Source organism: Natator depressus, chromosome 2 (assembly GCF_965152275.1).
Source record: "Natator depressus isolate rNatDep1 chromosome 2, rNatDep2.hap1, whole genome shotgun sequence".
In the NCBI taxonomy this organism is placed as follows: domain Eukaryota; kingdom Metazoa; phylum Chordata; order Testudines; family Cheloniidae; genus Natator; species Natator depressus.
The window spans coordinates 66894263-66908202 of record NC_134235.1 but is presented as its reverse complement, the minus strand read 5'-3'; the positions used below and the strand labels follow the sequence as shown (position 1 = coordinate 66908202).

Sequence of the window (13940 nt, the reverse complement as noted above, 5' to 3'; positions counted from 1 at the left end):
ACACTGGATAGAAGTTAGGCACAGAAGCGAAGTCTCAGATGAGTAGCCATATTTACAGACAGTCAGGAAATTTATGGTCAAAATTTCAAAAGCACCCAAGTCCCATTTACAAAAATGAATTAGGCACTTAGGAGCCTACAGGTATGCCTGCTGCAATCAGAGGAGTGGCTGCAGCACAAGTAGACATACTTGGGCTAACTTTGATCTACCTCGCTCAAATAACAATAGCTGTGAAGGTACAAGGTTAACCACTTGAGAACACTTCCGGGTCTCAGGCACGATTATACAGTCCATGCTGTTGCCCGTATTGCCATGGCTTCAAGCTAGACAGATCAAAGCTAGCTCAAGTATATCTACGCATGCTGCAGGCACACCTCCAATCATGGTATAAGATGCCTCCTAAATCTCACTAGAAGTCAATTGGACTTAGATCCCTAAGGGCTAGATTCACAAGGGGGACTTAAAGCACTGCGAAGATCAGCACATGACCAGCCATTGAAATTTAGGCATCTCGGGGACTTTAACGGTGGAAACTTAGGCGCCTAGGGGCTTGAGATACCTACAAGATTAGATGGCAGCTGAACAGGGGTTTTGTGAATGCCCATGGCACCAAAATGTTGGACTTAGGCAGGTGGATACTGAAGCCCCCTTATGAACCCATCCCTAGGTGCCCAAGTTACTTTTGCAAATGGGACTGAGGCTCTTAAGTCACTTAGCTGCTTTTTAAAATTTTACCCTTAGTCAAGATCTTGCCTCTAAAAAGGTTTTACACTTTTTAACATTACAGCTTAAATCCTGCAATGACCAGTGGCTATTTTGTGCCTAACTACTAGAGCAGAGCAGCCCTTGTGCCAGTGTAGTGGCCGTAGGAGGAACTACCAATGTACAACACCAGCACAGGGAGCTTGGCTGGGGAAAGTAGATGTGGCAGACACATCACTACCCTTTTTGAAGCCAAGCTGCCTAGTCAACCATTAGATATGTGGCACGACCTAGAACAGTGGTTCTCAAAGCCAGTCTGCCGCTTGTTCCGGGAAAGCCCCTGGCGGGCCGGACCGGTTTGTTTACCTGCCGTGTCCACAGGTTCGGCCAATCGCAGCTCCCACTGGCCGCAGTTCGCCGCTCCAGGCCAATGGGGTCTGTGGGAAGCAGCGCAGGCCAAGGGAGCCACGATTGGCAGAACCTGCGGATGCGGCAGGTAAACAAACCAGTCCGACCTGCCGGGGGCTTTCCCTGAACAAGCGGAGGACCGGCTTTGAGAACCACTGACCTAGAACACCCATCAAACTGCTCTGATTTATTGCAGGAGACCAGAATGACACATGTCCCCTTTCTCCTCTCTGGCTGTAGTCCAGGATCAGGGCCTATGTTTTCTATGAAATATAGTTATTATTGTTTACCACTAGATAGGTATGCATGGTGCTTTAATAAGTTTCTTCCAGAGAAACGTCAAATATAATTCCAATAAATAAATGTTTGCTACAGCTGATGGAGACAGCAGTTTGCTTTTTGTACAGAAGGTGTCAGTACCATGTGCTTAACAGCCTAAAGTTTGGGAATCACATTTTTTCCCAGCTCTGTTTGCAGGCATGGTTCTTTAAGCCATTTATTACATAAATTGATTACTTCAAGCCTGTCAAGGTTCATTCCCCACTCTGAACTCTAGGGTACAGATGTGGGGACCTGCATGAAAAACCCCTAAACTTATTCTTACCAGCTTAGGTTAAAACTTCCAAGGCACAAACTATTTTCCTTTTCCCCTTGGACTTTATTACTGCCACCACCAAGTGTCTAACAGATATATAACAGGGAAAGAGCCCGCTTGGAAACGTCTTTCCCCCCAAAATCCTCCCCCAACCCTACACCCCCTTTCCTGGGGAAGGCTTGATAAAAATCCTCACCAATTTGCATAGGTGAGCACAGACCCAAATCCTTGGATGTTAAGAACAATGAAGCAATCAGGTTCTTAAAAGAAGAATTTTAATTGAAGAAAAAATAAAAGAATCACCTCTGTAAAATCAGGATGGTAAACACCTTACAGGGTAATCAGATTCAAAACATAGAGAATCCCTCTAGGCAAAACCTTAAGTTACAAAAAGACACAAAAACAGGAATATACATTCATAGAATCATAGAATATCAGGGTTGGAAGGGACCCCAGAAGGTCATCTAGTCCAACCCCCTGCTCGAAGCAGGACCAATTCCCAGTTAAATCATCCCAGCCAGGGCTTTGTCAAGCCTGACCTTAAAAACCTCTAAGGAAGGAGATTCTACCACCTCCCTAGGTAACGCATTCCAGTGTTTCACCACCCTCTTAGTGAAAAAGTTTTTCCTAATATCCAATCTAAACCTCCCCCATTGCAACTTGAGACCATTACTCCTCGTTCTGTCATCTGCTACCATTGAGAACAGTCTAGAGCCATCCTCTTTGGAACCCCCTTTCAGGTAGTTGAAAGCAGCTATCAAATCCCCCCTCATTCTTCTCTTCTGCAGACTAAACAATCCCAGCTCCCTCAGCCTCTCCTCATAAGTCATGTGCTCTAGACCCCTAATCATTTTTGTTGCCCTTCGCTGGACTCTCTCCAATTTATCCACATCCTTCTTGTAGTGTGGGGCCCAAAACTGGACACAGTACTCCAGATGAGGCCTCACCAGTGTCGAATAGAGGGGAACGATCACATCCCTCGATCTGCTGGCTATGCCCCTACTTATACATCCCAAAATGCCATTGGCCTTCTTGGCAACAAGGGCACACTGTTGACTCATATCCAGCTTCTCGTCCACTGTCACCCCTAGGTCCTTTTCCGCAGAACTGCTGCCTAGCCATTCGGTCCCTAGTCTGTAGCGGTGCATTGGATTCTTCCATCCTAAGTGCAGGACCCTGCACTTATCCTTATTGAACCTCATCAGATTTCTTTTGGCCCAATCCTCCAATTTGTCTAGGTCCTTCTGTATCCTATCCCTCCCCTCCAGCGTATCTACCACTCCTCCCAGTTTAGTATCATCTGCAAATTTGCTGAGAGTGCAATCCACACCATCCTCCAGATCATTTATGAAGATATTGAACAAAACCGGCCCCAGGACCGACCCCATTCCATTCAGCACAGCTTATTTTGTCAACCATTTAAACAAAACAGAATCTAACGCATATCTAGCTAGATTACTTACTAAGTTCTAAGACTCCATTCCTTTTCTGTTCCTGGCAAAAGCCTCACACAGACAGAGAGAACCTTTGTTTCTCCCCCCTCCAGCTTTGAAAGTATCTTGTCTCCTCATTGGTCATTTTGGTCAGGTGCCAGCGAGGTTATCCTAGATTCTTAACCCTTTACAGGTGAAAGGGTTTTTCCTCTGGCCAGGAGAGATTTTAAAGGTGTTTACCCTTCCCTTTATATTTATGACAAAGCCACACACCGGATGGTGGTTCTAAGTCTGAAACACAGGGTGACAGTCTGAAATTAAATTATCTTAAGTTATCACTCAAAAGTGACTGCCTGCCTTGATTCCCCAGGGGTTTAAAAAAATCTCTCACAGTGTAACTGCCAGTCAAGCTTACTAACAGGCCACCAACAGGTGAACAGCCAAGCCTGAAATAGTCTCCTCTTGCTGCAGTTTATACACTCTGCAGAGAAACATTTGTATGATACTCTTGCATATATTTTGGCAGTTTAAGCACTTACATTATATACTGCTATTCTGAGGTCCTTATTACTCTGAAATTAAAATTCAGTTCAGGATGACACCTACCATACATTTATTTTTGTGGGGTAAGGGAAATCTGTGGTATTTGATTTATTAAAAATGTTGATAAAGTAGCAATTTAGTGGTCATGGTGATTTCTGTTCTAATGCAAAATTTTTTTTTTATTTTGTTTTTTGGAAACATGTAATAAATGTTTGGCCCACAATAGGATCCAATCATTTTGACTGGCTTGGAAAACATGTGTCAGGAAATGCTACTTTTAAACTGCTATTTAAACAGTGTAGCTATTACAGCTACAAACATGGGTGACTGCATTGTAAAGTGACATCAGCCAAAATGCATCGATTCAGTACATGATGTTGAGTTATGTAATTTTGCAAAATTTATAAAGCAGGAGATTTTCAAAAGCACCCCAGGTGATGGAGGGGAAAAAATTCCATTGATTTTTTTTTCATTGGACTTGTACTTCTAAATACTTAGGGATTCTTAAAAATCTCCTGCTAAAAGTCTGGGCCTGTAATTGAAATAAATAGAATTGCACTGGTGTAAGACTGATGTAAGTGATTGAGGAATTAGGTCTCTTTTCTTCTCTTTTTAAATTTTCATTACTTCTGGATGACAAAACCTAATATTGGATTGAAATTAGATCACAAGGCACACAGAGCTGCCTACTACCTGGGGGCAGGTGAATAAACTCAGTTAACAATCATGGCCACCAACTAAAAGTGGAAACCATTGGACACTTGTTTGGATGGGGGTATAATCTTGAACAAATCCAGCCTTGTCAAGATAGTCTTGTAAACTGCAACTAAAGTTAGGAAAACTGGTGAGGTATGACTCTGAAAGCATTTCTGAGGCTCATTTTCAAGGTGCTAGCAGCACTAACAATGACCATTCAACTGTCTAATAGGCCTTGACATATTCCAAAAATAGTAATCAAAATCTATCTCGGCTGTGCAGACACGCACAACCTGTGTGTGACAGGGTTCGACTCACCACTCCAGCGCCTCCTGCTGGCAGTCATAGGAATTAGCTCTTCTCACCAGTGCACTCTCTTCTGATGATGTCTTGCCACCATCACTTCTTCTCCAGGGACTCACATCACACCCAGGACAGTGACGTCCTCTTCAGGACACAGCCCTCCAGCTGTGCCTCACTCTGTGCACCTCCCTTCCAGGGAACTGTGTCTCAGTCCCTCAGTCCAGATACTTCCTCAGTGGCAAGTGGGGGCAGAGGGGACCCAGGCCCTCCCACTACTCCAGGTCCCAGCCCAAGGACCCTAAAGTTGACCACCATTTGCTGTGTCCCCTCCGACTCCTCAGTAGATTTCCCTGGGCCACTTCTCTGGAGCCCCAGCACTCTCTTTGCCCTGGCCTCAGGGCCTCACTCTGCAGATCCCTGCAGCCTGCCAGGAGCTGGCTTTAGCTCCCCCGGTCTCTGCAAGCAGTAGTGCTCTGTCCAGGGTGCTTGCTGCCTTCAGCCTGCAAGGCAGCCAGTCCACCTCCCTTCTCAAGCTCCAGGGAATGACTGAAGCTGTTCTGTACTGAAGCTCTTATATGGGCCTGCCCGACCCTGACTGGTTGCTCCTATAAGCCCTTCTGTGATTGGCTGCCTCCTGCGCAGCCTTCCTTGGGCTCTATTAACCTCTGAGAACCCAGAGTGGGGCAAGCGCCCCATCATACTGTGTCACACACATAAGGAACTACCACCATTCTTTCTGATCTAGCATAGGGTGTGGAGGCCCACAGAAAGAAGAGAAAGTTGTATGTGATATAGTTCCCTGGAACAACTAGTCAGGAATACTCTGAACTCTAATTGCAATACCCAGGTAACTTGGTGCTTGTGGCAAAACAGTCTTTATCATACCACAGCACTGCTGGATAGCTAATTCATGAACATTTTGTCCTAGTTACTCTGACCTATTTTCAAAGCTTGACCACTTTCTGTAAAGTGAGCTGGACTCAGGTGGCAGTAGCTCCCAAATATAAGGGCCATTTGTCTTTTTAATAAGCTGATCTGCCAGCACGTAGCCCTGCAAAGATCCAAATGCACAGAGAGGCTCTACTACTACAGAGCAGACACAAACTGTATTCCAGTCTGAACTCACTGACTCTAGTGCTTGATTATGGAGAGAAAACTGATGCAGATCAATCTGCTTTGCACTAAAATTGCTAGACAGTTTTATCAAAGATTCTGCTTTGAAATCCCAGTTATTCAAGATGGCAAAATCATACTGAACTCTAATACCCAAATGGAAAAGTGTACACAGTGATTAGAACAATGACCTCTGATTTAGAAAGCCTGGTTTCTACACCTGAGTTGGATATAGACTTGCTCTGTGACTTCAGGCACATCAGTTAACCAATCGTTGCCTCAATTTACCCATCAGTACAATTGGTCTAATACTCACCTACCTCAGTGGGCTGCTGTGAGACTAACTAACTCAATGATTGCAGACCACTTTCAGATCCTTGAATGAAAGGTGCTAGAATTAAAATCACACTATATCCAAGCAGCATGTTTATGGAAGTCGGACACATTCTGTGAGGATTATAATGTTGCCAACCAAGAAGGAGTTAAAGCAGATGTGGGCAAACTATGGCCCACGGGCCACATCCAGCCCGCGGGACCCTCCTACCCGGCCCCTGAGCTCCTGGCCCAGGAGGCTAGTCCCTGGCCCCTCCCATGCCGTTCCCCCTCCCCCACAGCCTCAGCGCACCACACTGCCGGCACAACACTCTGGGCGGCCGGGCAGCACAGTTGCAGAGCCGCAGCCTGACCCGGTGCTCTGGGTGGCACAGCTGTAGCGCCACCAGCCACCGGTGCTCCAGGCAGCGCGGTAAGGGGGCAAGGGGCAGGGAGCAGGGGGAGTTGGATAGAGGTCAGGGGCCAGGGGTGTGGATAGGGGTCAGGGCGGTCAGAGGGCGGGGAACAGGGGGTTAGATGGGGCAGGGGTCCCAGGGGGCAAGTCAGGAATGAGAGGGGGGATTGGATGGGGTGGCAGGGGGCAGTCAGGGGTGGAGAGTCCGGGGGTGGTCAGGGGACAGGGAGCAGGGGGTGGTGGATGGGGTAGGAGTCCCAGGGGGGCCGTCAGGGGACGGGGGGGTTGGATGGGGCAGGAGTCCTGGGGGAGCTGTCAGGGGGCGAGAAGTGTGGGGGGGGTCAGAGGGGGGGTGGGGGCCAGGCCATGCCTGGCTGTTTGGGGAGACACAGACTCCCCTAAGCAGCCCACCATACAATTTTGGAAACCCAATGTGGCCCTCAGGCCAAAACGTTTGCCCGCCCCTGAGTTAAAGGAACGTAATATGGATGTCAAGGGAAACATTGTCATCTTAGGCTACACCTACACTACAAGCTAGGGGTGTGAGTCCCCCACTTGTGTACATGTACTCGTGCTAGTGCTCATTAAGCTAGCACAGGTATAAATAGCAGTGTAGCTGCACCAGCATGGGTAGCAGCAGGGGAGGCATGGCTTAGCTATGCCAAGTACAACCCCGCCTGAAACCGGTGGGTACTGTTGTATTAAGGTAGATGGAATATATGGACCAAAGGTGTAAACATAACCCTGTCACTGCCCAACATTAAACAGTGTTAAACAAAGTTCGGGGTTTGGCATCCAGAGACCTCAGCCTCAGTGGCGTAGCTAGGGGGGCAGCGGTCGCTCCCAAACTGAGCACAAGTGGCGCCTTGTCAATGTGTTGGCCCCTTTTAAATTTTCCCCTGCTGCGGCGCTTTAACTCACCCGGCGGCGTTCCGGGTCTTCGGCGGCGGGACCTTCACTCGCCCCGGGTCTTCGGCGGCACCTTGGCGGCGGGACCTTCAGTGCCGAAGACACCTGACGCGAGTGAGGGCCTGCCGCCGGCGCGCCACTGGGTGAGTAAAAGCGCTGCCGCGGGTGGTGCCTATTTTTGGATCGCTCCCCCTGTTCCCTCCACCTGGCTACGCGGCTGCTCAGCCTACTTAGTAACCATGGCAAACACACCACTAAAATCCTGTAACCTTTTATTAGCAATGCAGAAGAGAAGGGAAAAGAGCTAAAGCATTTGAACTGCAAAGTATTAAGTAAGGCTTTCATTTTAACAACAAACCTTTTTTCTTTTTCCCTTTAGCTGAAGAGTGTTTTTAGAAGGAAAAAACCCCTTGTTTTAGAGTCTTTTAGATGGTAACAAAGAGAGTAATAACCGTCCTTTGTGGGGAAGAAGTTAGTTGAGATGGACTGGAGCTGTCGCTGTTACTGTTGTTGTTAAAGTCCGATCCCCTTTCCCAGGAGACAAAACAAGACAAATACACACAAAAGGGGAGAGAAAAGAAAAGCAAATGCATCTATCACTGGTGTTGACATTCACTTGCAACCTCACTGCTGCATGAACACAGGCAAGGCACACTGTCCTATCAGGCATATCAGATATGGTAAATTCGTACCAGCATCAGGCTGTTTAGGACATTCCTTTTAGCCTTTTCGGGGTCACAGGCTTAGAGGAGTGTTACAAAATATAGTCTTGGCCGGCTAAACCAGACTCTCATTAGACAGAAGGAAAAAGCAGAAGGGTAGGACAGAGAAGGGATGGGGTAGAGAAAGGACACAAGAGTGGAGAGGCAGGTGGCTGTGATGAAGTCTGCCATCCCAGGTGGTGTTTGGATTCAGCCAGAGCAGGCTGTGTCATCTGGTATGGGGAGATAGTCAGCCCCCACTGCCCCTGCAAGGAGCCACTCTCCCTTCCTTCTCAACTGCTGCTGCTGTTCTAGGCTTCCCTTCCCCGCCCCCACATATGTTTCCTTTCCCACCACTGCAATCCCCTAGTCCACTAAGGGGTCCACTCACCCTCACCTGGCCTAATTATGCACTCTACTGTGAGAGGAGTGTAAATTCATAAGATGTCATAATAACCTATAACAACAAATGTCGATGGGAAAGGGTATGAAAGGGAGACAGAAAGACTGAATTAGTCCAAACAAGAAGTCTGGCTGATATAATTAAAGGACTGCCCTGAGTGGGAGGGCCAAAGCCTGAGCCCCACCGCTCTGGGTGGGGGCAGACAAAGCTGAAGCTCAAGGTCTTCAGCCCCAGGCAAGGAACCTGAAACCTGAGTCCTGCTGCCCAGGGCTGAAGCCCTCGGGCTTTGGCTTTGGCCCTGGGACTCGGGCTTCAGCAAATCTAAGCTAGCCCTGGCGACCCCATTCAAAGGGGGCTGTGACCCACTTTGGGATCCTGACCCACAGCTAGAGAACAGCTGACCTAGAAGGATGTGAGTATAACTACACCAATAAACTGTGCATAGGTCTGTATAGAATTTCGATATGGTCGGGTATTCATAACTTTGCTGGTAACTTTAATAAAACTTGTAAAACAGACTAGACCGTGTTCTTGTGACTGTATGTGTGGTCACTATCATTGGTCTTTGTGTTCCCAGAGACTGTAAATCTGAAGCAACTACTGGAGGTGACTTTCACTGTAGCCACCAGAGCCGAACCCAGGAAGGTGTAATAGCACATTACTAAATTCACTTTAAATAAAATAAAAGGCTACAAATGGGAGCCCAACAAATCAGGCATATCAGTAGGTGACATCTAAATACATACATGGTTAGAACCTTCTGATAAGGAGTGGAATTCTGAGATTTTTATGTACAAAACTCATAGTGTTTATTCCTGCCTTCAGGCTCATGTGAACAGGCACAGGAATTTGTACCCAGATGTGTGGGCATAATAGAGTGCATTTGGCCCACAGTTTCACTGCTGGGGCTCAGTGTTGAGACAGCTCTGAGTTGGCATGGATGGCGGGAGCAAAGGAATGGATCAAGGAGCAGCATGCTCTGGGAACAGCCGAGGGTCCTTGTACCATCTTTAGCAAACATTGGATGGGATTTATTTTTTCACCTCAGTGAAAACAGTTTAGGAATGTGTAAGGGGACTGAATTGATTATCAGAGCTAAGGGAGATTTGGGGAGATCCATGATTTTTCTTGGGGGTTCATTATTTGGTTTGAAGTGTTGCAATGAAAGGTATGGTGGGGAGCCATGGAACCTCCTCAGGTTGATAGAGTAGGGGGCCACATGAAGAGGGAGGTAGCTAGATTCATATGTAACCAAGGAGGGTTAAGCAATTCCTCATCTGGACATATCTTACTGGACACCCAGGTTATTCAGGGAGGATGGGGTACACCTATCCAATGAGGGAGCAGATATATTTGTGTCCAGTATTAAGTAAGGAATCAGTAAATATCCGGGAACCTGGTGAGTGAGCCAGCCAAACTAAATTGCTGGCACCTCCTTGTGGCACGTGTCCAGTGCAGGTACTCACTGTGGAAAGGATATGGTTATTGGATAAAATGGATTGGAAGAGGATTTAAAAGAAAGCATCCCATAAGGGAGCCAAGGAAGGAAGTTTTGGAGCTCCCACAACTGGAACAGCAGGGAGTCGCCCCTCCTTTTATAAAGCCCCCATAAACCTTATACAAGGGAGGGTGATGGGGTCCCAGGTAAGGGACAGCTGGGACCAGGTTGTGGATTTTGTGGAAATAATTAAGGAAAGGGCTCTGACCTGCACTGTATTGCCAGGTACTTCCGGATATTTTATGTGAATAAAGTTGCGGCCTAATTAAATCATATCCATTGGATCTGGTATTTCTTTTGGCGTGGCTGGAATATACTTCTTACTGCATTGTGAATGGAGGCCATGTATTGTTACACATGCCAAAGACTATAAAGATTTTAAGAGGAACAGCAACCCCAAAAAACATTTGCAGCGAGAGCAACCCATCCACCAAAGCCACCCAAGTCAGAGAGCTGGTCAGTGGTCTCTCTCTTCATGAGGACAACACCAGAGAGGTGCGTGGAAGAAGACTGTTGATCTACTGGGCTCTTCCATGGGTTTAGAGTTACTTTTCGGAGCTCTTTCTTCCATAGTTTCCCATCACTTAATTAATGGCTGCTGTTATTAGTATAGTGCTAGTGATTTACTATATTTAACCTGTAGTTGATTTGTTTTCTAGCGTGGTTTGGACTTTTTATTTTAGTCCACTAGTTAGACAGTACCAGTGATGAGACTTGGACCCGTTGTAGGGGCTTTGAAAGAAACACGCTGGCTTATCTGCTGTCACACCTTAAAAACATACATTGTGTCTACCACCTCAGACTCCCTTTCCTCATTTTGTCTATGCAAATTTTGGTTTAAAGTCACATTGCTCTTCTACTGGCTCCCACCTCTCCCACTGAGGATCACTGGTAGGGTCAGATTAGAAGGCCACTGTTTTCACTGCAGCATAAAGAGTGCCCACAATGGCGGTTTTCTGCTTCATTACTATCCTGACCCCTTGCACCGTAGGCAAAGCTGGTTTTGCTGTACAGTGGCAGAATGGTCCTGTGTCTTCTGTCCTATAATTCGAGCATGCTGTCATTCAAACCCCCAGCCACGCTGACTGAGAGAAGTTCCAAAGTGATAGGAAAGTGCTGCTGCCCGTTCTCTCTGGAAGAAAGACCCAGCAGACGCTGCCACTCCTTGTGCACCCACCACCATCTTGGAACTTCAGATTAGTGCTCCACTATGACTGGACCTTGTGGTGTAGAATCTTTGGGGCACAGAGCTCGCTACTGAACTGTTCTTTGCTAGAGGTCATTTCAGCATGCATACATCATCCTTGGCTGCCTCTGTCCCAACCTATTTGGTGCAAGTCTGGGCACATGATGTGGTCATGACTACAGATCTCTGTCCTTTCGCCACAAACTAAAATTGTCCAAGATGGCTGCTGCCCTGATTCTCCCAGGTGAAATTCTGAATGTCCAAATTAGACATTCAGACAAGAGTTTTGCAGGGCAGTTTGTGTAAAAGTTTGGGGCCTGTACAGTGTTGAGTACTTCAAGCTGATCAAAAGTAAGAATTATGGAAACTAGGGCTGTCAGTTAATCACAGTTAGTGCCTGCGATTAACTGAACGCAAAATTAACATGTTAATTGCATACCTGTGGATGGGGCACGAGGCATTGGCAGTAGGGGGGCTGAAGCAGCCCCTGGCCGCCGCTCCCTGGGCAGCAGGGTGGCTGGAGCCCTTTGCCCTGAGAGCAGCTGAAGCCCTGAGCAAGGCTGAAACCCAGAGCCCCCAGCTGTGACCCTATATTTGAAAATATAGAAAATGCCCAAAAATATTTAAATAAATGGTATTCTAACATTAACAGTGTGGTTAAAACTGCAATTAATCATGATTAGTTTCTTTAATCTTGCAATTAATTTTTTGTAATTGACAGCCCTAATAGAAACATGTCACAATGTATTATAACAAATATCTCCCCACCCTAATAATAACTCCAACTGGTCACAAGCTAAGTGTTAATGAAACAACCAAAACCATGTGGAAAATTAGAGTATAAGTTAGGTTATAAGGTATTGACAGTATAAGGTTAATCTTTCCACCATCTGTTTACTAGGAAGTGTATTCTGTTACCTGCGTGAGAGCACGTAGGTTAAGAGTGAATTTTATGCAGCTAGTACCATGGTTCCTCTCCTAATATTTAGTCACTGGCCTCTTCTTAGCTCCTGTTTCCAAACTGATCTGATCATTCCCTGACTTCCAAAACCCTCTTGCACAATCTCAGTTGTGGGTCAAGGAGCTCCATTTATCTATTAAGTCACTTATATTCCAATTTTTACCAATTGAGAGGTATGTTCAGATTGCAAGAGAATCAATAGTATGAAAAAGGTGTTCGAAGTTCTTTGAAGAGATACAGCAGAAAGACATGAGAACTGTGATGCTGCAGAACCTTAGAAGCAAATAACATCATGTACTAAACAAATAAAACCCACTGTAAACAGCTCTGGTTTTTCCTCCATTAAGCAGAGTTATACAAATGTTATAGTGACTCCTGTTCATAATAATAATGTCTTTGATTCCTAAACACCATATAAGTTTTAGCATGAATTCAGAGTCCATTATGTGCATGTTATTGCAGCATGTATGCACAAACCAGTGAATGCCTCAACACTTGCATTTGTAGTGTTGGAGAGGCAAGTTTAAAGGCTGATTTTTGAAAGTTCCCTCCCATATGTTCCTTATACTACACAATGACAGCATTATAATCTATTTACAGCAGACACACTTTTTCAGAGTAGTTTAATACAGTATCTCAGAGGACCTGTCACTGTCCTAGAAAGACTTTTATTCATTCTACCTACGATGACTCAAGGTGGCAGGAAAAAGTGATGTTGTTCAGAGGGTCTTGCTTAGGTCAGCTATCCTGGTACCTCTAAACTGGAAAATGCTGATTGATTCTGGGACTGTTCTGGAGGCAGTACTTCTCAAAATCAGGAAAGAGAAAGAGTAGACACAGCATGCAAAAATGAATCTTCAGAGCACAAGAAGATTATGCCGTTCAAGTGTTTCATTATCCATGACAGTAGAAGTTGAGAAGAATAACCAATTGTCAGGTTGTTGGACTGGCTGAATTGTGATAAAAGACTAACAGATAAAAAAATGTAGTTTGACTAAGCAATGACTAAAGGGCATGATAACGGTCTATGAATGCTTGGTGGATGTTTACACCTAGAAGAAAGAGGAAAAATTTAGCATATTAAGTCAGTATGACTAGGATGGATGTGATGAAATTTTAAAAGAGATATTTAGGCTACCAAGAAAGTCTCAGTCAGATATATTAACCCATCAAACAATTTGATAAAGGAAGGGACAGAGGAGCCACCACCTGACACAACGAGGCAGGACAAAATACTAGAAAGGGAGATGAACTTGACGGCTAAGTGGGACTTTCCCCATCTTTAGACTCCATGATCATCACAGAACTGAAGGAGCGCTTCTGTGATTGGCACTCAGCTCCCCACACTTCACATCATACAGAGTGGAGGACTGATCTGAGATGGCACTTCTACAACATAGAACAAAGAACAGAATTACAAGAGCGGCGAGATCGGAGTAGGAAGAAAAGTAAGGGATAAAGGGGTCAGGTAGAAGGAGCACTGACTATGTGAGAAGAAAGGGTGAAATGGGGACAGTGACCTAGGAGAAGAAGCACAAAGGAGAGAGAGGAGGAGAGAGTAACTAGATAAGGTGTGGACAAAGCAGAGGTGGCCGTGGAAGAGGGGAAGGGTGACAAAGAGCTCTATTGCAAATCATTGAATTTTGTGAATTAGCAAGTCACCAGACATGTTGGAAAGGCAAAGATAATGTGTCACAGGATATTTTTTGTTTAGGTTGTCAACTCTAGTTTAATTGCACTCATTGTAACATGTGATGGTACA

The 13940-nt window shown here is 45.9% G+C and overlaps 1 protein-coding gene across 1 annotated transcript in view; it reads left to right on the top strand.

The window, feature by feature from the left end:
• Window positions 1-13940, top strand: part of XKR4 (XK related 4) — a 296678-nt gene that overhangs the window by 267981 nt on the left and 14757 nt on the right. The window lies entirely within an intron of this gene.